Source organism: Sorex fumeus, unplaced genomic scaffold (assembly GCF_029834395.1).
Source record: "Sorex fumeus unplaced genomic scaffold, SorFum_2.1 ptg000080l, whole genome shotgun sequence".
NCBI lineage: Eukaryota > Metazoa > Chordata > Mammalia > Eulipotyphla > Soricidae > Sorex > Sorex fumeus.
The window spans coordinates 4197327-4221489 of NW_026606137.1; the positions used below are offsets into that span (position 1 = coordinate 4197327).

Sequence of the window (24163 nt, forward strand, 5' to 3'; positions counted from 1 at the left end):
TTTTTGGCATATTGAATATGCCACGGGTAACTTGCCAGGCTCTGCCATGTGGGCGGGATATTCTTGGTAGCTTGCTGGGCTCTCCAAGATATATTTTTCCCTCTATGATTTGTTGCCTACTGTCTGAACCCCATCAAATATGGCATGGTAATTATGGATAATGGGTAGGAAGCGTCTTATGATGTGTCACGGCTGTGCAGTCCAGGAATATGATCACTCATATGTGAGGCTCGGCCCAAACATGACAGCAGAAGGGTAATGGAGGTCGGCTGCCGGGTGAGAACCCTCCCCACCCCAAGGGACCGAGCCCCAGCAGCCAACCTCCGCTATCCAACCACTGCCACACTCCAGGGCACTTTCCACACACTCGGGCCAAGCCTTACGTATGAGTGAAGTCCCACGGGACCCAGGTAATGAAGAACTTTGTGACCTTGGACTCTGGGCTCAATGGGACACGGGAACATAGATCCTCTGCCTGCATCCCCCAGTCTCAGGCGACCCAGGGGTCACACCCATAAGTCACCTTCTGCCATCTCCAGAAATCTCCTCCTCAGCCACCCTCCAGACTCACAGGTGCTTCTACCGAAAGGGAGCATAAAATGAGGCCCCCATAACCATGCCACCAAACTCTGCATCAGGCTGTTTTCACTCAGGGCACCCCGGAGGGGGACAAATGAGAGCCCTCTCTGCCCCACAAGTTTGCATATTATGTTTTATTCTTTTTCTTTTCTGTTTAAGAATTTGTATTTTGGGACTGGAGCAATAGCACAGTGGGTAGGGTGTTTGCCTTGCACACGGCCAACCCAGGTTCGATTCCCAGAATCTCATATGGTCCCCCGAGCACCGCCAAGAGTGATTCCTGAGTGTATGAACCAGGAGGAACACCTGTGCCTTGCCAGGTGTGACCCAAAAAAGCCAAAAAAAAAAAAGAATTTGTATTTTATTTGAGTGATAGACATCTACTAACTTTATGAAAAGTAGCTGACATGTCGGATACTAGTATGGCCACCCCAGCTTTTTTGAGGGAACTGTTTGCTTGCAGGATTGTTTTCCATCCTTTAACTTTGAATCTGTGTTTGCTCTAACTGTTCAGATGAGTTTTTTTTTTTTTGCTTTTTTTGGGTCACACCTACTGATGCTGCACAGGGGTTACTCCTGGCTCTGCACTCAGAAATTACCCCTGGCGGTGCTCAGGGGACTATATGGGATGCTGGGAATCGAACCCGGGTCGACCACGTGCAAGGCAAGCGCCCTACCCACTGTGCTATTGCTCCAGCTCCAGATGAGTTTCTTGTAGGCAGCAGAATGTTGGGTTCTGTTTCTGAATCCATTTTGCCACTCTGTGTCTCTTAATTGTGAATTTAGACTGTTGACGTTGAGAGAGGTTATTGTTATGGGGTTTTGTGTCATCTTTCTGTAAGGGTCTGTTGTGTTTGTAGGATTTGTCTTATCTTATAGTAGCCCCTTTAGCCCTTCTTTTAGGTTTGGTTTTGAGTCTATGAAGTTCCTGAGCTGCTGTTTATCCAGAAATTAGTGTGCTGTTCCTTCGAGACTTGAGTGAGAGTTTAGCCGGATAGAGTATTCTTGGTGAAGCATTCATTTCAGTGAGTTTTTTCACTATATCCCACCATTGCCTTTGGGCTTGGAGGGTTTCCTCTGATAGGTCTGCTGTGAATCTAAGGGGTGTTCCTTTGTATGTGATTTCTTTCTTTGACTTTGCAGCTTGCAGTATTGTGTCTCTATCCGCAGCATCCATCATTCTAACTATGATTTGTCTTGGAGTGTTTTGGTTAGGGTCTCTTTTAGCTGGCACCCTTCAGGCTCCTTGAATCTGAATGGCTGCATTGTCCAACTCTGGGAATTTTTCAGCAATGATATGTTTAACCATGGCTTTTTCATTGAGATTGTTTCCCTGACCGTCTGGTACTCCAATGATTCTAATGTTGGTCCTCTTGGAATCATCTCCTAGGACTCTGATTCTCTTTAGAGCTATTTTGAGGTGTCTTGCCATTGTTTGTTGTTACCTGTTGGCTCGATGCAGCTGATCTTCCAGCTCACTGCTTCTGTCTTCAGCTGTGATCATTCTACTGTTGAGGGCACAGATTGAGTTTTTTATTTCATCTACGGAATCTTTTATTTATGACATTTCTGTGCATAGCTTTCCAATTTCTGCTCTCATTTCTTCCTGTAATTTCTCGATTGTTTCTGTCATGTTGCTGGATATCTGTCTGACTGTTTCATTGAGTTCACTGAACATCTTCATTACTTCATATCTGAATTCGTTCTCAGAGAGGTCCTGTAGGTGAGTAGCACCTACTGAGGCTTCTGGAGTCTTTTCATCGTCCTTCCCACGTTGTGGGGATTTGCAATGTTTCTTCATGTTGGTGTGGAGGTATGGGGACTGAGATGTTACACTAGATTTCTTGGCATTACAAAACTACCTGAGGTAACGGCCTAAAATTAGGCCACGCCCACTTCTACAGAAACCACGCCCTTTTCTGAAGAGGCCACGCCCCCACGGGTACCTGGGGTCGGGGAACACCAGCACAGAGTTGGGGGTGAACAGGAAGAGGCTCAGGGATGCTAGAGCATCCCAGGGTCCTAGAGGACACCTGGGGCACATGCCCGGAGAAAGCCAAGTCCCGAGTTTGAATACTGGCGGGTTAACTGACCTGGGAGAGGAAGAAGACCGGCCACATATTAAGTTTTAAAAAGTTGTGTTTGGGGCTGGAGCAATAGCACAGCTGGTAGGGTGTTTGCCTTGCACGTGGCCAACCCAGGTTCGATTCCCAGCATCCCATATGGTCTCCTGAGCACCGCCAGGGGTAATTCCTGAGTGCAGAGCCAGGAGTAACTGCTGTTCATCGCCGGGTGTGACCCAAAAAAATTTTTAAAAAAAAGCTGTGTTTGTGAGTCTCGGCACAAATTTGTATATCAGTTCTCTGAGTTCATGGCCCCCTGAGTAAGTCCAAGTTAATCACTGTTTAATTAGTTTCCTTGCTTAACTCTCAGTCCAAGTTAATCACTGTTTAATTAGTTTCCTTGCTTAACTCTCAGTCCCTAACATTGACGTCTAATTCTAACGCATACATCAATTGTGTAGGAGAGATGCCAACATTTTTATTTATTCATTTCTTTCACTGTCACTCATTCATTTAACAAATATTTGTTTGCTAAGCACTTCCTATTTTGGAGTTATTCATCTGTATAAAACCAGTCTCCAAGTTTGAGAATCAAATCAATTAGGGTGGAAAAGTGATGCAGAATTAGGCAATTGCAATGGTGAGTGCAGACAGAGAAGCCCCAGGAGGGAAGGAGTGAGGGAGGGGTAAGTGTGAGGAGTCACCTAATGCAGCCTGAGATGTGAGTGCGGCTAAGAGCTGCTTCAAACCTGTCCACTTGAGAAGTGGCTCATTAACTGCATTCAGGGAGATTCTCAGCATTTCCCAAAGACAAGAACTGAATCAAGAAGTTCCTTGCAGAAGGGAAAGCTTTTGCAAGGAATCCTAGGCAGAATGAAGCGTAATGCAGTGGGTATCCTGCCACAGTTTGCGAAGGCTGCAGTGGAGGTGGCGGCCAGAACCCTTGAAAAGCCACATGTCTTTACTGGAGTTTGGTGAAAACGAGGCAAGGACATTTCCTTGTTTCTTTCAAGAGTCTGTCACAAAATGTAAAACAGCAGGCCCAGTTCAAATGGCTTGAGCATGTTGGTCTGAGGGATTTGTCCCTCTCTGGGAGATGGAGTCTGAGTAAGTAATTTAATGGTGTAAGACATAATCAGGGGCTGGAGTGATAGCACAGTGGGAAGGTCGTTTGCCTTGCATGTGGCCAACCCGGGTTCGATCCCCAGCATCCCATATGGTCCCCTGAGCATTGCCAGGAGTAATTCCTGAAGTGCATGAGCCAGGAGTAACCCCTGAGCATCACTGAGTGTGACTCAAAAAGCAAAATAATAATAATAATAATAATCAGATTGTGTGGAGCACATAAATTATGTGAAATACTCACACCCATGCATGGTCAGTGATTCTCTCAGTGACATTATTAGAAAACAGTAATGACGAACCTGAAATTATATTTGCTTTTGATAAGCTATGTATTTCAGCATACCTTCATATAACAGCACCCTGAGCCACTTGATTTTAAATGTTATTTTGAATAGAATTACCACCAGTGTTGTGGGAATTACATGCACAACTCAGCCTTTCGAGACACACTTAATACAAGCTTGACTACTAGTGGAGAATAAAATGTTATGTTTGGTAATTTTCTATTTATTTCTATTTTCTTTCACCTTTTCCCAGTGATTTGCTTTTCCAATGATTTTTAGCATCAAAAAGAGAAAATAAAAATGAGAAATGTATGCATAGAGGGCCGGAGCGATTGTACACAAGATAGGGCGCTTGCATTGCATACAACCAACCTGGATTCAATCGCCAGCATCTTACTTGGTTCCCTGAGCACCAGTGGGAGTTGATTCCTGAGCACAGAGCCATGAGTAACCCTTGAGCATGGCGGGGTGTATCCCAAAAACAAACAAATAAGAAATGTATGCATACCCCTGTGTTTTCAGTAGCCTAGCAGACATGCCCAGGAACTGCCTCTTGCGCCATATAAATTCATGAATGGCCATGATCCAGAGACTCACAAACAACCCCAGAAGAGGAAGAGGTAACATGCTGTGGAGATGCCTCTGGACCCCAAAGTCACCAAGACGAATCACAACCATCCTGTTATTCGTCGATTGCCTCGAGCAGGCCCCAGTAACGTCTCCTTCATCCTAGCCCTGAGATTTTTAAGATTTTTAAGAAAGTGCTATATTCAAGGCTCTTTAGGAGAATGAGACCCATCATTGTTACTGGTATTTGGCATATTGGGTACACCATGGGGAGTTTGCCAGACTCTGCCGTGTGGGCAGGTTACATTCGGTAGCCTGCCAGTTTGTCCAAAGTAGGAATGAGATAATAAGATGTCTCATTCCGGGATCTGGGTTTTATAGTCTCTGGGTCTTGGCCGTTGATGGGATTACACGGTGCCAGGGGGCCAGTTGGTGGGTGTGACCCCCGCCTACTGGAATTCGGAGGATCTGGGTGGAGGATGCTCAGCCCCGATCCGAGTAGGCTTGGAGATCTCAGCCCCGGGACCCACTTGCCTTTGTTCCTCTGCCGGTACCTTCAGGTGTGCGGAGAGTGGTCTCAGCATAGTGGTGGCTGGTCCTGGAGGTCTTCGGCTGCTGGAGCCCTGGTCGGGGTGGGGAGGAAAGCTCAACCTGCTTCCCTCCAAGGGGCCCCGGCGAGGACAGCCAAGCGCGGGGTAGTATCTGGTGCCATATCAACTCATTAATGGCCATGATCCAGAGACTCACAAACAACCCAGAAGAGAAAGAGGTAACATGCTGTGGAGATGCCTCTGGACCCCAAAGTCACCATGCAGGTAAAAATTTAATTCTAGCTGTATCATCCTATTTAAAATCTTAGAGTTCATGGAGGACACAGCTATGACATCTCATACTCTATCAAGGGCTTAATGGCTCTGGGGTGATTCAGCAATCTTCACACGCTTTCCTCTAAGGAAAGTGCTTTTTTCCCACCTTGAGTGGATTGTTCGTTACAAGCAATACAAAATAAATTATTTAGGTCCTGTTTTGGGGCGAGGCTTTGGGGATCAGGATGGAATAACTCAAAATATGTTGGTGGGAAAGTGTCATGGTGGTGGGATTGGTGTTGGAATATTGAATGTAATCAATTATTGTGAACAACTTTAAAAAAAACAAAAATTTTAAAAATGTAGGCATAGAGTATCAGTACCACTAGATAAATATTTTCCTTACACATTATAATGTGCTTTTAATGGGTACAATATTTCTCTAGTCGTCTGTGGTCTAATTATTTTTTCCAGCTAAATTTGTGCAGAATTTAGATTAACTCAATAGAATAGAAAATGCATGTGAATATCATTTGTTATGGTATATAACTAAATAGGAAAAATTAGTTTTGAATGAGGGGCCATATCAGGCAGTGCTCAGGGCTTACTCCTAGGTCTGTGCTCAGGAATCAGAGCTGGCAGTACCCAGAGAACCATATGCAGACCGGGGCTGGCCATACTACATGTATGGCAAGTACTCCACCCACTGTACTAACTCTATGAATTCAAGAAAAAAGTTTGTAATCCAGCAAGTCTGGGGTAATAACAATAACACAAAATGCTGATAATTTGGTAACGCATCTGGATTAAGATCCCAATACGTTTGTTATCAGATGAGCAACATTTGGTGCATTTAACATTTTGAATCTTAGTTCGTTACATCACTCGATCACTTGACATCCCGTTATTCATCAATTCGCTCGAGTGGGCGCCAGCAATGTCTCCATTGGTCCCTGTCGCGTGCTAATGTAGCCCAATGGCATCTACTCATTCTAGGAACACGAAGAGCCTCAAACCGATTGTTCAGGGTCTTGACAAAGAAGTCTGACCATCTCATAGGTGGTCAGCCTCACGATCTTTTGACATCCCGTGGAATTGAGTCGGTAATGGCTCTAGTCCAGCAGTCATCTCCAAACCTCATTATGGGACCAGCCCATCTGATTTTTGATGCCTTGGCAAACGAGACAGTGTCCCTGATTCTTGACCGTCAACGGAGGTCGGGACTCTGGATTCTTTCTCTCATTTGAGTGAAGCGTGATACTCCAAGCATGACTCTTTAGATTTTACTACCTCCACTACCCGGCTGCTGACACACTCCAGGATGCTTTCCAGGCACTCAGGCCAAGACTCACGCTCGAGTTCATCGCATAAAATAGTGCTAATAATTTCCTTGAAAAATTGCATGATAAATAAAAGAACACACATGCAGTGCCTTGAATAAGTCTATGAGGTGATACACAGTAGTAAGATCACTGTCAAGGTAGAATCTGAGTCTAGACGAGAGGCAGAAGTCTCAGGACAGGCAAGTTCCTCAGGAACCTCTATTTAGGCTGTTGCAGAGGAGAGAGAATAACTTCTAGAAATATTCCAAACTTGATGGTTCCATTAAATTGGCTAATAGACTATGTTAAATGGAATTTGCTCAGTCAATCACACTGAGATCTTAGGAGATAAACCAAAGACATTTTATTATCATTGTGTAGACAGATCAAGACTAGGCAATCACCTGAAATTACCGCCCAGAGCAGGGAGAAAGAGCAGAGCACTTTATGTGGGATAATTCTTTTTGCTTGTTTGGAGGCTACCCTTGGCAATGCTCAGGGTTTACTCCTGGCTCCGCACTCAGGGATTACTCCTGACAGTGCTTGGGGGACCATCTGGGATGCCAGGGATTGAACCTGAATTGGCCATGTGGAAGGAAATGCCTTATCTGCTGTAATATCTCTCTAGCCCCTTTGTAAGATATATATATATATTTTTTTTTAATTTAGTCACTATGGAACTACAAAGATACTCATGATTGGGTTTCAGTGTAGGACAATTCTTGACAGCATATTGCACTTGTCCAACAAAGAGAAGAGTAAAACAAATGGAGGTTTTTCAGCTGCCACAATTTATCCTGTGGGCGGGGAACAGAGAGGGGACCAGAAACAAGCCCGGCTACTAGGAATCTCTGTGTTTAATAGTTCTGTTTTATATTCCCAAGAAACTCTTATTAGTCTACCAATTGTTTCAGTGACCCCGGCTCCCTTCCCACCGAGGTAACAGGTTGACCCAGACCCTTCTCCTCTGTTATGAATCATAACTTACGATTTATGGCTCATGCATCCTCACCGAGTTCCCAGAATGGGTGATTCTGAGGTCCTGCCTCTTAGTTAACTGCCTAGCAACTTCGTTAAATGCTTAGCAACACCTGCTTATGTTTCTAACTTTCCCACTACTAAAACAATACATCAAGATAAGGCATTTCTTAATTCAAAGAGCTTATGAAAAGAAGAGCAAAAATTGCAATTTAACCCTTACATAGGCTGGAGCAATAGCACAGCGAGTAGAGCATTTGCCTTGCAAACAGCCAACCTGGGTTCGGTTCCTCCGTCCCTCTCGGAGAGCCCGGCAAGCTACCGAGAGTATCTCGCCCGCATGGCAGAGCCTGGCAAGCTCCCTGTGGCGTATTTGATATGCCAAACACAGTAATAACAAGTCTTACAATGGAGACGTTACTGGTGCCCGCTCGAGCAAATCGATGAGCAACAGGAGAACGGTGCTACAGTGCTACATGTCACATTCAAATTCTGTTAACAAGGCGACCCCCGAATTGACACATGCTAATTCAGATCTTCCGAGAGAGAGAGAGAGAGAGAGAGAGCGAGAGAGAGAGAGAGAGAGACAGAGAGAGACAGAGACAGAGAGACAGAGATTCAGAAGAGATTAAACATGCAAGGACTTATTGGGGGAAACACCTGTGAAGTAAATAAGGGAAACTGAGGAAAGCCAAGAGAGCATTCGGACCAAAAAGCGGTAATGTGACAGGCAAGGATAGTGTAAGAAGAGTCTAGAACTTCAGTGAAGTTCAACCAGGCCAGAGAAGACTACATGAGGCCCCTCCATGTCCGTATGAGCAGGGACCAGCCTTCAGGAAGTGGAGCCTTAGCACCAAACTAGCGAGTGGAACAGCAGCTGGAACCAGAGGAAGATTAGTTTCCCCAGGAGTGTTGAGCTTCACACTCTCCTGACCTTCACCTTCAATCATCATTCACTCATTCACTGCAAATCAGTTCTGAGAGTTGTAGCGTTCCACTGAGTCGCTTAAGAACCCAGACTTCTTACATCTACAGTTCTATCATCTTCTAGGTTCATGAAGTTCTCTCTATTCTGTTGGTGGGTTGGGAAAGAAAATGAAGGTAATCGATGAAAGATTTCCATGGTTGTCACCTGAACTTGACTCCGGTTACCTCTGTTCAGATTACACTGGCGTGGATGGAGTTGCATAACCCCACCCAGAGCTGCAGGAAACCTGGAAACTGCAGATCAACGGCCTGTCTCAATAACTGTTTGGATGAAGCAAATGAGAAGGCAACATGATGTTTTCTTTTTTCCTTCTTTCTGGGTTGAATTACTGGATAGATGGTGACTCCACGGTCACGGTCATAGTTCTCCCATTGTTCATCGATTTGCTTGAGCGGCCCCAGTAACATTGTGAGAGTTGTTACTGTGTTTGGCATATTGAATACGTCACGGGGAGCTTGCCAAGCTTTGCTGTGCAGGCGAGATACTCTCAGTAGCTTGCCAGGCTCTCCGAGAGGGGTGGAGGAATCAAACTTGGGTCGGCCATGTTTGCTGCGTGCAAGACTAATGCCCTACCCACTGTGCTAGTCCCTATTCATAGCCGTTGACTTTGGTGTTATTTTTTTTTTTAATAACCCACATAGTGGCTGAAGCCATGAGTTGCCCAGAGATCATCTTGGCACCAGCAAAGGATAAATAATATAGTTCATTATTATTATGCGACTGTCTGTTTCCATCTCTTATTAGCATGCCTTTCTGTACTGCAGCATCATAAAGCTAGAAGGACATTTGCTAGGCTCTGTGCAGCTGGGGTTTCTGAGGATGTAACTGAGCTTCTTTCGATGAGACAGATTCCCATTTGACTCTAGCTTCAGAGCTGACTTAGCAGGGACCAAGTGGGCCGGAAGAATCTGTTTGGCTGGGGTGCAGGGGAGTTGTGAAGGTTTGCAGGCTGGCTGGGGTTTCATGATTCCGCGGGCACTTCCTACTTGTGGCTGGAACAGCAGCTCCCTTTGCAATTCAGTTCCAAGTGTGGCCTTGTTCTTTGTAACGGAGCCCAGAATCTACTTCTTCAAAGCTCCATTGTTTCTGTTTGTTTGGGGGAAGGGGAAGCAGACCCAAATGGTACTTGCAGATAATTTCTGGCTCTCTGTTGGGGTAGCTTCCAAGTGGTACCACGCATCCAGGGATGTAACCTAGACCTCCCGAATTCACAACATACCCTCAGTTCACTGAACTCCAGCTGCCTCCCATTCTTTCTGCAAGTCAATCAATACCTTTTAAGTATCCCTTTCTACTTCAACCAACTAGAATGAGTTCTGCCGTTTGCACATACACCATAACCGAATCTGAGAAGCTCAGCCTTTGAAAGGGACTCAGGAGAGGCACTAAAACCAGGAAGATTTGCTGCCCTACTATCCAAAGAGGGAAGAACTTTCGTGAGGTGATCAACAATTAAATGCTGCCTGAGGCAAGCCAAAGCAGATACAATTGTGAAAGTCAAGCAATCTAGTGGGAAGGCCACAGGTGGCTTCCCACTATTCACCAAGATAGTGGGAAAGAAACCAGATTGCAGGGACTGGAGGGATAGCACAGTAGGTAGGGTGTTTGCCTTGCATCCGGCCAACCCAGGTTCGATTCCCAGCATCCCATATGGTCCTCCGAGCACTGCCAGATGTAGTTCCTGAGTGCAGAGCCAGGAGTAACCCCTGAGCATCTCCGGGTATGACCCAAAAAGCAAAAAAAAAAACCAAAAAACAGATTGCAGAAGGTTGACGAGATCCCTAAATTCTATTTGGACTCAATTTATGATGAAAAAGTGAAGTATTGTAAGCAGATTTTACTCCATGGTTCAAAAGGAGTGAGGACGTTTACTCCATGGTTAGCACTGTTCTGAAAGTCCGTTACAGTTGTCCAGTCCCTCAAGATACAGCAATTTGTCTTCTTGTGATCAAGGAGGTCCAACTTCCAGTTGTGTAAAATAGCTCTATAGAATTAGTACTATAAAATTAATTAGTTCTGTAAAATAATCCTGGTAACTTCCATTTGAGCGGAAAGGGCACTGGGCCATATGCAGTGTGCTCAGAGCACCTACTTGGTGTTGAGGATCAAACCAGAGTTAGCCACATGTAAGTCACACAGTTTGCCCCCTGTACTGTCTCTCTGCTGTAACTTCTCTTTAGAAAATAGAGTTACTGGGGCTGGAGTTTTAGTACAGTGGGTAGGGCATTTGCCTTGCATGCAGCAGACCCAAGTTCAATGCCCGGCATCCCCATATGGTCCCCTAAGCACTGCCAGTAGTAATTCCTGAGTGAAAAGCCAGGAGGTAACCCCTGTGCATTGCCAGGTGTGACTCCCCTCAAAAAAGCAAAATAATAATAATAATAATAATAAGAGACTTACTAATACCTAGATTCCTGTCATACATACCAAATGGCCTAAATGAGAACAAGTTTAGGATTGGGATTTGGCCAGACGCAGGCAGAGACTGTAATCCTGATTTTGCCACAGTCTGACCTTTTGGCAAATTATCTGCACCTCCATTTGTCCTCTGTAAAACAAATATAATGTTACCCTCCTCTGAGGGTGGTTGTGATGATTAATTTTGAAAAATGTAAGGCACTTGGCATGGGAATTGGCAAGTATTAAAGAATTCAGTAAATAATAGTTCGTTTCAGAAGTGGTCAAAAATAACTTAGGGACTGGAGAAATAGTTTAGCCTTTGCCTTTAGCATGCAGCCAACCTGGGTTCAATCTCTGACACTATATTTGACTTCCTGAGCTATGCCAGGTGTGATCATTGAGTAGAGAGCCAGAAGTGAACCCTGAGCAGTGCCAGGTGTGGCTTAAATAAATAAATAAATAAATAACACAGGGCTGGAGTGGTAGTACATTGGATAGGGTCCTTGCCTTGCACTTGGCCAACCTGAGTTTAATCCCCAGCATCCCATATGGTCCCTGGAACACTGCCAGGAGTAGCCCCTGAGCACCACAGGGTGTGGTCCAAAAACAAAACAAAATAAAACAAAAACAACTGACAAACAAGAATCTTGGGAGAAATAATGATTCTTACTGCCTTCTTCACAGAGTTTACTGATCAAATGAAACCAAATAAAGTAAAGCATGACACTAAAAGAAATAGACCCTGAAAAAGTGCACCTTGAAACCAGTAACTGACTAAGTTTCTTGACAACTAGGTTGTTGCCTAGGAGTGGGTGGGGAGAGCAGGAAAAAAGCTAAGGACAAGTTTCAGGAATTGACAGTCTGCCCAGCTCTAGCCCTTGTTGCATTAATAGACTCCACCATACAGGGGACAGTTGATTAATATAAAATGGAAAACTGTAGAAATGGAAAATTCTATGTGTGATCGAGCTGAGTGAGAGGAAGAAGTAAAAGAAAGCAAATATATTACCTTGCTTGAAGCTAAATCAAATTTTGTTGCATCAAGAACCTCATCCCAGGCTTCTAGATACCCCAAAATTGCTTCTCTGCCTTTGGCCAGATCCCAACAACTTGGGGCCAAGTTTACCAAGAAAGTAAACAGCCAAAAGTTAGGTATGTGGGAGACACACCCACAAACCACCTCCAGCTCAGCTATGTAATTGGAGGCATGGCCTCTCTGGTTCCTAATCGAACTGCTTAACGGCCGTGATCCCAGAGACTCAGAAACAAATCTCGGAACCCAGACGCTTTTGGCAGAAATGCGTCTGGTCTCTGCAGTAGGTTACCAGTACCAGGCCACCCCAGGGGGAAAAGGATGCTGTCCCTCCACCTGCTCCCCCTTGGCAGCTCGGTGACCGCCATCCTCCAGAGGTCATTGGACATCTTGGTCCCACAGTGACTAGACACATGGGATCTCACGGGTTGGGGGGTGGAGCTTGCCCTTTCCTCCCCACCCCAACAAGACCCCACGCCGCCACCCACGAACAGCCTCTCTGGCTCCTGATCAACCTGCTTAATGGCCATGATCCCAGAGACTCAGAAACAAATCTTGAAACCCAGTGGCTTTTGACAGAGATGCGTCCAGTCACCGCAGTAGGTTAGCCGCGCTGAGCCACCCCAGGTGGGAATAGGTTTTGTGCCTTGTCCTGTTCCCCCTGGCGGCTCAGTGGCTGCCAGCCTCCAGAGGCCATTGGATAGTCAGGTTTGGGCCCACAGTGATGAGACACATGGACCTTAAAGGATGGGGGTGGAGCCTGCCCTTTCCTCCCACCCCAAAGAGACCCCGGGTTGCCACCCACAAATGGCCTTTCTGGCTCCTGATCAAGCTGCTTAACGGCCATGATCCAAGAGACTCAGAAACAAATCTCAAAACCCAGCAGGTTTGGCAGAAATACCTCCAGATTTAATTGTTAAAATTTCGGAATTCCAAAATCGCGCGGCCACTACTGTGGTCGCATGACATATGTTATTCATAACCAGCAATAGAAAACAAATTGTCTACGGTTGCCTTTTCAGCAGATCTGAGTGTTGGGGTAAAATCTCAAATATTAATGGTGGGTCTGGTGTCAAAATATTGAATGTAATCAAAGTAGAGAGAGAGTAATGTAGAAATCATCTGCCCCACAAGTAGGGGGAGGGTGTGGGATAGGGGGGTTTACTGGGGTTTTTGATGGTGGAAATTGGGCACTGGTGAAGGGACGGGTGTTTCATCATTGTGTGACCGAGACTTAAACCCAAAAGCTTTGTAACTGCTATCACAGTGATTCAACAAATAAATTTATAAAAAAAAGAGTGGAGTTCATGCCCAATTCAATTAGCCTAATCAATGGCTGAATAAATAGAAATACTCCTACATTGAGAGAGAGAGAGAGAAAGAGAGAGAGAGAGAGAGAGAACCTTTTCCCAGCTGAATTTAATGCCAATTCACCCCTCCTCCTCACTTTGGCGGGCTTTTACAGGAGATACACAGCAACTCTGTGCAGACCAAGTCTCCCAGATCACTTGCATGGCATAAAACTCTTCCCTACCTACAAGTTAGAAGCCCAGAAATCCCAGAGCTAGGTGAATGGCTTCCTTCTGCCACCCAGCTTACCAACACTCATTTTAGCCCTCTAGTCCCAGAAAGAGGTGAGATCCAGTGCATTTTCTTCAAACCCTTCCTTTGTTCTTCCTTGTAGCTATACATCCATAAAGGCACCTACTAGTAGCTAAAGGGAGTCTGAAGTCAGGTGCTATCTTCAGGTGCTTGAAGCCTCCTGATACTCTGAAGTCAGTTGCCATCTTCAGGTGCTCTGAAGAAAGTAATGACTTTTAGGGACTCGGAAAGCTTGGATGTCTCCCCCCCACACACACACCCCAACTCCCTCAAAACCCATATCCAGAAGTGGGTTTTTTTCTGACTTCCCAGGAAGAGATGACTGGCTAAAGAAACTGGTACAACCACACAAGGGAATATTATGCAGCTGTTGGAAAAGATGAAGTCATGAGATTTGCTTATATGTGAATGGGCATGGAGAGTACCATGCGAAGTGAAATGAGTCAGAAAGAGAGGGAGGAAATGACTGCACTCATTTGTAGAGTATAAAATGACATAATATAAGACTAACACCCAAGGACAGTAGAGACAAAGGCCAGGAAGATTGCTCCACAATTAGAAGCCTGCTTTATTGATGTTGGTGGGCCCCACAGGTGACTTATGTGAAGCGGGGAGGAGAAAGACGGTCACTTTCTCCCCACCCGCCTCTGCCACCCAGGACCCAGGGTTACTGAGTTCTTGTCTCGCCTCGCAGAAAGGAATTTCAGGAGTAGACGAGCAGTGAAGTAAATAGATTTTATTTGGAGGATTTTTAGGTATGGAGGGAGAGAGAGTGAGAGAGAGAGAGAGAGAGAGAGAGAGAGAGAGAGAGAGAGAAAGAGAGAGAGAGAGAGAGAAACGTACTCAAGAGAGAACACAGGCTTCTCCAAGGACGGAGAGAGAGCCCCTACACACATCCTAGCATTAGACACGAAAGCATGAAAGTACACGTCTCAAGAGGGGAGATGCGGGTGACACATGTGCTCAGCCCACATGTGCTCGGCCATGAGGGTGCAAGCAGCACATGGGCTCAGGCAGCATATGCACGCCCTCCCTTTGTTCAAGGTGGCCTTTATAGGGTTTCTCCAGCCTGCCCCCACGTGGGGCTTCTTCCCAGGTAAACGTCCGTTGCTAAGGAGGTTACCAGGGAGGGTTGGAGTGGTGATGGTCTTCTTAGAAATTCCTTTCCTGGCCTTTTGTTCCGGCAGGAGCTTCTTGGGGTCTGTTTCTGCAGCCCGGTGAAGGTCTTAGTAAGCCTTATTTCCTGTTTCCTATTTTCTGCAGAGTTGGCTTGTCATTGCCTCGGAAGAGGGCCTTCCCTGTCTACCTGCCTACATCATTAAGAACTGGAGGAGAAGGCAGTTGGGATAGAGAAGGGGTCACTAAGTCAATGATGATTGCAGGGATAGTTCACAATGGGAGATGTGTGCTGAAAGTAGATAAAGGACCAAACATGATGGCCTCTCAGTATCTGTATTGCAAACCATAATACCCATAAGTAGAGAGAAAGTCAGAGAGAAATTGTCTACCATAGAGGCGGGGGCGGGGGGCAGGACGGATACTGGGAACACTGGTGGTGGAAAATTACTGGTGGAGGGATGGGTGTTCAATCATCGTATGACTGAAACTCAAACGTGAAAGTTTTGGAACTGTAGCCCAGGGTGATTCGATTAAAAATCATACTAATAAAAATTTAAAAAATAAAAAAGAAGCAGGTTTTTCATTATGGATTATTTTGTTGTTTCAGTTCCCCGTGGTTCCAATCAACATTCATCCCTTTCCCCTACTACCTGAGGCTGAGTCAGAGATCACGGGCTGGCTGACTGCCTTCTGATTTACTCACGAGGCTGTTGCTGGGATCTCTTGGGGGTTTGGGTCAGCAGAGTGGGCATGTGGGCAGAGGCAGTGTGACCAGCTCAGTCACCTGCAGAAATAGTGACAAGATTGGCGCAAGCAATCTGCTGAGAGGGAAGCCCTGGCTCTAGCCCAGGGGCGGTTTAGAAAATCCCTCCCAATAGACGGCTCAGGCTGAGACCTCACAGCCTATCATTTGCTGATGCAGACCTGTTATTATGAAGGCTCAGCCTAATAATCACTGCCCAGGCCCAGGTGCTCTAAAGTCCTGGGCGTGTGCGTCTGTATTTCAAAAGGCAACAATCAGGAGCTATTTGCTCAGCAACGACATTCTGGAAGGCAGATAACATGTGCACACACCCACACCCCAGAGGCCCTACAAGTCACCCAATTGAGATTCCACAGTGGCCATCCTTTCCTGCAGGCTCACTCGAATTCTTGTGAAAGAGTACTTAACTTTTATTCAAGTACCTGGGTTCATACTTTTATTTTAGCATAGTCTCTGATTGTGCCTATGGAGGAGTCATCAATTAAAACATGGGAATTGCAGGGCCAGAGAGATAGTACAGGGGTTAAGATACCTGCCTTGCATATGACTGACCAGGGTTCAATCTCTGATACCACATGTGATCCCCAAGCACCACCAGGAGTAATCCCTGAGCACTGAGTCAGGAATAAGCCCTGAGCACAGTTCAGTATGGCACCCAAACTATATATAAAATATATATAGTTGTGTGTATAAATGTGTATACATATGTATATATATTTGTGTGTATTGCGTGCCTGTGTGTGTCTGTATGTGTATACATACATGTATAGAGAACGAGAAAGAGAGACGACTTATTTCTTCATGAGATTTGACTGTCACGTGGGACTTGGGTCTATTCATCAACTTTTTCTTTCATTGTCAACTCACTGAACTTGCCCTAGAAACATCTTCAATCCAGCCGATTTTTATCTGCCTTTGTTTCTTCTTGGGGTACTAGTTCCTTCCATTCATGCAATTAATTGCTTCCTTTTTTTAAAAAATTTTATTAGTGAGACATCATGAGGTATAGTTGGAGACTTACAATTTTTTGTGCTTGGGTTTCAATTGTACAATGATCAAACACCCATCCCTCCACCAGTGCCCATCCTCCACCACCATGGGTCCCAGCATCCCTCCCACCCACCATACCCCCATCTCACCCTGCCTCTGTGGTAGGGCATTCCCTTTTGTTCTCCCAACACCAAATAAAGGGTGTTGGGAGGATCCTCCCAGGATGGGAGAAGCATGCTGAAAGTAGACTATAGACCAAACATAATTGCTTCCTTTTTAATTTAACAAGTGCCCAGGGCCGATTTGGGGTTGGGGGGACACACTTAAACAGGTCTGTAGTAATATCACCTTCTCTTTCTCATTGCAACCATCTCAGAAGCGTGATCACCTATTTGTTACTCAGTCCCTGTAGTTCTCAAAGGTTTTATAAAATAAACATAAAATCGGCTTTACGTTCCTATTTCCAAATACATAGAGTTCATATTAGCGTTCACTCATTCCAGCCCTCTTGCTGGATTTGATGTTTTCTTGAAGTCTTCTCAACATGATCCTCTGGATTTTAAGGGCTCTTATTGCAGCTATAGTATGTGGTTTGTATGTGGCCAGATTAGTCACATATTTTTTTGAGACTTAATTTACTCCAAGATGCTGACTTTTAAGAGAGTTCAGGTGTTTGTTAGAATGAAATGAAATATGGTATGCAAGCTCCTGTTACATAGGATCACAATCACGACCATCCTGTTATTCGTCGATTGCCTCGAGCAGGCCCCAGTAACGTCTCCTTCGTCCTAGCCCTGAGATTTTTTTTAAAAGTGCCATATTCAAGGCTCTTTCAGGGTTAGGAGAATGAGACCCGTCATTGTTACTGGTATTTGGCATATTGGGTACGCCACAGGGAGTTTGCCAGACTCTGCCGTGTGGGCAGGTTACATTCGGTAGCCTGCCAATTTGTCCAAAGTAGGAATGAGATGATAAGATGTCAGCTTCCGGGAGCTGGGTTTTATAGTCTCTGAGTCTGGGCCGTTGATAGGATTACATGGCGCCAGGGTGGGTGTGAGCCCTGCCTACTGGAATTTGGAGGATCTGGGTGGAGGAATATATATATATATATATATATATATATATATATGATGTAAATAAATAGAAGTTTTTCCTTTGATGACACTAAATGTAATTTTTAGTTCTTTACCTATCTCTCTTACTTGAAGCTTCCTTGCCAAGGGAACTGGAGTGATAGTACAGTGGATAGGGCATTTGCGTTGCACACGGCTGACCCAGGTTCGATTCCCAGCATCCCATATGATCCCCTGAGCACCGCCAGGAGTAATTCCTCAGTGTAGATCCAGGATTAACTCCTGTGCATCCCCAGGTGTGACCCAAAAAGCAAAAAACCAAAAAAACAACTACGAAAAAAATCTTCCTGGCTGGATCTTGGTCTCTTTGTCCCTTCTGGACAGCAGGCATAGCACAGTGGAAATTCACCTTTGATGTACCCCACTGATAATTTCAGAAAAAAAACCCCAAGATTTCTGTCTGGAGTGTCCCTCCCACCCTTCCTCCCTCCAGTTCTATTCCCCACCCTTGTTTTTATGATTTGCGGGGGGATCAGATCTGGGTAGAGCTCATGATTTAGGCTTATCTAATACTAGTCATACACCACCTGGATAATGAGTCATTGATCTTGGCAAGTGCAGGAGACTCCTTTGAGAACTCCTGGAGACTCCATAGACTCCTGCTAAGGCTTCTAGAGTGAGGCATTTTTATACTGCCAGACTTGAGCATGGGGGAATCTGAGACTAGCTGCAAACTGGCCCATCCTACCACGCTGAGAGAGGCCCAACTCCTGAATAGAGCTAAGCCAGAGAAAGCAGAGCCAAAGCAGAGGGAAAGAAAACCTGGGTCCCAGTAACATCATTTAGGCATCGATTCATCCCAAACATCACTGAACTCCAGGATCTCTCTGCTGACATGAGTTATTATGTCTTAATGGTTGACTTTTTTTACCTAAGCACTAAGCACCAAATTCCACCTCACCACTAGGTGTTTGGTGCCAGGAATGGGATTGAGGGCCTCACATACTGATCTCCATCCTAGGCATTAATGTCCTTTTGAATTTACTTCTTTTGGGGTGGGCTGTATTCCCAAGAAGTGCTCAGGAGGTCTGCATGTTGATTCCCAGTCAATGTGGGTCTTCAGTTCAATGCAAGCACACGAGGAGGTGGTGATGCCTAGTCTATGATGTGTCAGGGATTATCTGGCTGAAAGGTCTATCCTGGAAGGAGACACTGTAATGTTCAGGGGACCAGGTGGTGTTGGGAATCATACCAGGGTCAGCCACATGCAAGACATGCTGTACTATCACTCCAGCTCTTGAGTCAACTTTTTGGAGACATATCAGAAAGCGAGTTTTAATTGAGAGAGAAACGTGCTCACCCCTCACTCACTCAGAAAGTGCTGATGGAGCATCTTCGGGTTTCACAACTCTGCTAGGAACTGGAGCTATGTTTTAGACTTGCTTTTAAGAAATTGGTAGTCTAGTTAGAGATAGGTAAGTAGATCCTGACAATATGGAGCCATTGGAACTACAATGGGAAGTGGGTTGTACACCTTTTGGAAAACAGTATGGATGACTCTCAAAAAAATCAGAAATTGAGCTCCCATTTGACCCAGCAATACCACCCCTGGGAATATACCCCAGTGAGGCTAAAAAGTAGAGACGAAGTGACATCTGCACTTGTTTGTTCATTGCAGCACTCTTTACAATAGCTAGTATACGGAAAAAACCTGAGTGCCCAAGAACAGATGACTGGTTAAAGAAACTTTGGTACATCTACACAATGGAGTACTATGTAGCAGTTAGAAAAGAGGAAGTCATGAAATTTACATACAAGTGGCACAATATGGAAAGTATCATGCTAAGCAAAATGAGTCAGAAAGAGAGGGATAGACCTAGAAAGATTGCATTCATCTGGGGGATATAAAGTAACAAAATAAGAGACTAACACCCAAGAACAACTGTGATAAATACCAGGTTGTTCACTCCATGACTTAGAGGCCAGCTGCACAGGGGTAAGGGCAGATCGGATAGAGAAGGGAGCACCAAATAAAGGGTGCTGGGAAGATCCGCCCAGGATGGGAGATGCCTGCTGAAAGTAGTCTATGGACCGAACACGATTGCCACCCAATGCCTCTTTTGCAGACCACAACACCCAAAATGAGAGAGAGAACAGAAGGGAATGCCCTGCCACAGAGGCAGGGTGGGATGGGGTATGGGGGGTTGGGAGGGATACTGGTAATGGTGGGGGTGGAGAATGGGCACTAGTGGTGGGATGGGTACTCAATCATTGTATAACTGAAACCCAAGCACAACAACTTGTAAGCCTACAACTGTACCTCATGGTGTTTCACTAATTAAAAAAAAAATCTTAAAAAAAAAAAGAAGTGGGTTGTACAGCATGTTCTGCAAACACAACAGAGACACACAAGTGTCTCAGGAAACCCTGAGACATAAGACATCTGAGGAGTATAATCAACTCGGAGACACAAAGAAGACAAAGCCAGGCAATGATGGATGGAGAGGTGAAGAGTGCCATATGCAGTGAAAAAACAATAATGAAGACAGAGAAAACAGGGAGCATGAGATATTTTGGAGATCTCTAAGGAGTCTAATGTTCTTCTCTTTTTGTTGTTGTTGTTAGCTTTCTCGTTTTATTTTGGGTCATGCCCAGCGGTGCTCAGGGCATACTTCTAGCTCTGTACTCAGAGGTCACTTCCAGCAGGACTAGAGGGACTATAAGTGGTGCTGGTAATTGAACCTTGATCGGCTGCATACAAGGGAAATGCCTTAACCCCTGTACTATTTCTCTGGACCCTTCTAAAGGCACCTCAGAAGAGGGCTTATTTAGCATTGAGTGCGAGGAGCCAGGTTAATCCTTGGGGCCCTGAGGATTAAAACTTAAAGGAGTTGAGCAGAACTGAGAAAGACGTTGAACAGAAGAGTATGTGGGCATAATCTCCTACTGCCCGACTCACACCTGTTCCGTCCATATCCACAAGTCAAGTAAATGGCACCTGCCTCTCTTCTGACGCTTTCCAAATACATCCAGGCCTGCGTCTCCCCCCACAGAACAGCACAGGAATCTTCATTTTATTTCCTTCTGCCTGAGTCCCCAAATCCAGTAACAGGATTGTCCTTTTCCCGTCACTGGCTCGAAAGCCCTGAATCATCTTCCTCTCTTTCATTTCCTGTGTCATCTTCAGTCGTTGCCAAATCTCAGAAATTCTCATTGTCATAATGTCATTTTCATTTTTATGTGAATTGAAGGAGCAATAGAATTCATTTCCCAGAAAGTTTTCCCACTCTTTTCTGGTAACTGAGCTGATATGTGATGCAGCCCTGGCTGCTCACAGTGTCTGTGGCAGACAGACTGTCATTGTCCTCACCTCCTGGTACCCAGGCCTCTGTGCGTTTTCCATCCTTGAGAACCATAAGTGGGACTACGGTTTTTTAGAAAGAGGGAGAGGTTTGGTGGTCTGGGGGCCACACCCAGTGGTGCCCAGGGATTATCTTTGTCTCTGTGCTCGGGAATCAATCTAGCAGTGCTCAAGGGACCATATGTGGTGCCAGGGATTGAACCTAGGTTGGCCATGTGCAAATAATCAGGTGGTTTATGTACCGCAGTATCTCTCCAGCCTCCTAGGGCATGTTTTTGTTTCTCAATGAAGTCACACTGGGGATGGGATTGTGTTGGAACATAGAATGCCCGAATCAACTGTCTTATGAACAACTCTGTAAGTCACAGTTTATAATAAAAAAAATTTAAGTAAAATAAAATGCCATTCTATTTTAAAATGTCCACTTGTGAGTCATTACAGTGGCATAAATTTTCATGCTATAGAAGTCTAGTTCTATGAACTATTGAACTATGTTCAACTTATTCTTTTTGCATGGCCTACAACTTAGCTGCTTGTTTGCTATTTCCTTCTATCAAAACAATAATGTTCTCTTCTATCAAAACACTAATTATTTTATATTTGGGCTATCACTAGGTTTCAGGAGACCCTCTTCAAACAGGGAGAGGGGTAGGTTGATGGCCCTGTTTAAGCCAGTGTGAGTCTCTTTTGCCTCAACAATGGCAGGCTGGTTATGACCATAGAATACAATTCTAAGCCATGAAACTTAAGAGGACCTTTCCTGGGAAGCTTTCTTTGCCCTGATTGTGAATATAAGATTTTTTTTGAAGAATAAATGGAATTTTATTTAGCTCCATTATTTTTTTTGCAAATTTTTTAAAAAAATTTATTAGTGAAACACTATGAGGTACAGTTTTACACTTAAAAAATTTTGTGCTTGGGTTTCAGTTACACAATGATCAAATACCCATCCCTCCACCAGTGCCCATTCTCCACCACCACTGATCCCAGTATCCCTCCCATCCCCCATCCCCCCATCCCACCCTGCCTCTGTGGCAGGGCATTCCCCCTTGTTCTCTCTCTCCTGTTGGGTGTTGTGGTTTGCAAAAGAGGCAATGGGTGACAATCCTGTTTGGTCTATAGTCTACTTTCAGCATGCTTCTCCCATCCTGGGAGGATCCTCCCAACACCCTTTATTTGGTACTCCCTTCTCTGTCTGAGCTGCCTTTTCCCCTAGCATGTGTGGCTGGCCTTCAAGCCATGTAGTAAACCTCCTGGTACTTGTGGATACAAGTTAAAGACTAGCTCCCTCCTAATCTGGACTTGGTTATGCAGAGAGACAACCGCAAATACGGCAGTTTCTTGTCCTTCAAGGGAAAACTAAAAGAATAGCAAAAGAATCTCCTTGGCACCCTGTCCTCAGTAACTCACTGACTTCACCATCAGAAATAAGTCTCAGAATTTCTGGTGAGCCAACTTTCCCGTGCTCCTCACAGTTTAAAGCATCTAAAAATCAAAGTGTTAGAGCTTGTGGTCAAAAGCCATCTGACCAAGGCCTTGGAAAAGGTTCAAGGAAAAGAATGGGCGCAGCACAAGAGCACGGGCTTTTACAGTCTTTTGCTGTAAATGAGGTTCTAATTCTGAGCAAAGTCCAGTAGGCTGGCAAATCTGGAGGAGGAGGAGGAGGAAGAGGAGGAGGAGGAGGAAGAGGAGGAGGAGGAGGAGGAGGAGGAGGAGGAGGAGGAGGAGGAGGAGGAGGAGGAGGAGGAGGAGGAGGAGGAGGAAATGAGTGCCAGACTGCTGGTAGCTGCATTTGCCACCCAATAGGAGTCACAAGTCCCCATATCATCATCAAAGTTCATATCCTTTGATTTACCCCAATAACCCCCCAGTCTTTCTATCTGCATTCATCAACCAATATAGAAACCCTGACTATCTGGGTTTGAGTTAAATGCTATCAGTTCGATTGACAGAATCTAACTCCTAGACCCTCTCTCTTATGCCTTTCTTGTACCTGCAGGAACCTTGCCTAATTTGCTGTTGGTCTCCTTGCCTTTCAATCTTTTCTTCTCTGTAGCTGATTATGTCATTTCTCTCCTGAAGCCACCCTCCCAGGGTACCCTATGGAAATAGCTTGATGCTTTAGACCAGAATTCTTCAGTCTAGTGGGATTCATAATCTGGTTTTAGGAATAAAGCTACTATGAACATTCATGGGAAAATAAAACCCAACAAAACAAATGCTGGTTGTAGCCTACTAAATTTATTTCATAACCCTCGAAATACCTCATGATATATTCTTCAACTACTTAGCCCAAATAACCTGGCCTTCAAATCACACCAGAGTTCTTGCTTTACTTATGACTTACTTATATGCAACTATTTCTCCGCTCTTGCTGAAGTACTCCTTCAGGCCAAAAAACTGCTCTCTCTAAAAAATCTGTTTACTGAAACATACAGATTTTGATTGCCAGCATAGGTTTGGATTCTGTACAGCAACAAATGACAGGAACTTGACAACATCATCTTTAAAAAAACAAAAAGAGGGGAGGGGTTGTTTGTTTCTTTACCTGCCTTAATAAGTACTTCCTATAGCAATGATGGATTAATCTATTTCCTATAAAGGAAATGATCAGCTAGCAGACACTAACTTTGTGAACCAAGGGCAAGTCAAAGATCAATATACAACTGAATAGAAAACTCTTGCCCCGCCCTCTTTGCTTGGATTGGGCCATCTTTGGTTCCATTACCTTCTGCTGCAGGGATTCTAGGGGAAGTGGGGGGAAGCTTATAGGCCCAGGGGAGCCATCTACCAGCCAGATGGATAATGGAAATATCAACATCCAGAGTCACTCTTCATGTCGAAGTAACAGCCAGAACCCTGGGCAGACCATACGCTTGGTAAGCCCAGCGTTTCAGCTTGGATGAAAAGCTAGAGCCATGACCACTTCTGTAGGCAGCACCTCCAGACTGAGGGACCATCACTCAATGCCACTGATGGCAAGCAGTAGACTTTCCAACATGCTGGCAGTGACCAGCTGAACCCTTGGCACTGGCAGAGCCTAGAATCCAACTCCTGGGCGTGAAAAGGGAGGCAGGAGCAGAGGAGGCTACCCCTGACTATAATAAGCT

The 24163-nt window shown here is 45.1% G+C and overlaps 1 pseudogene; it reads left to right on the plus strand.

Moving 5' to 3' along the window:
* Window positions 1-24163, plus strand: part of LOC130038830 (tubulin alpha-1 chain-like) — an 85361-nt pseudogene that overhangs the window by 59029 nt on the left and 2169 nt on the right.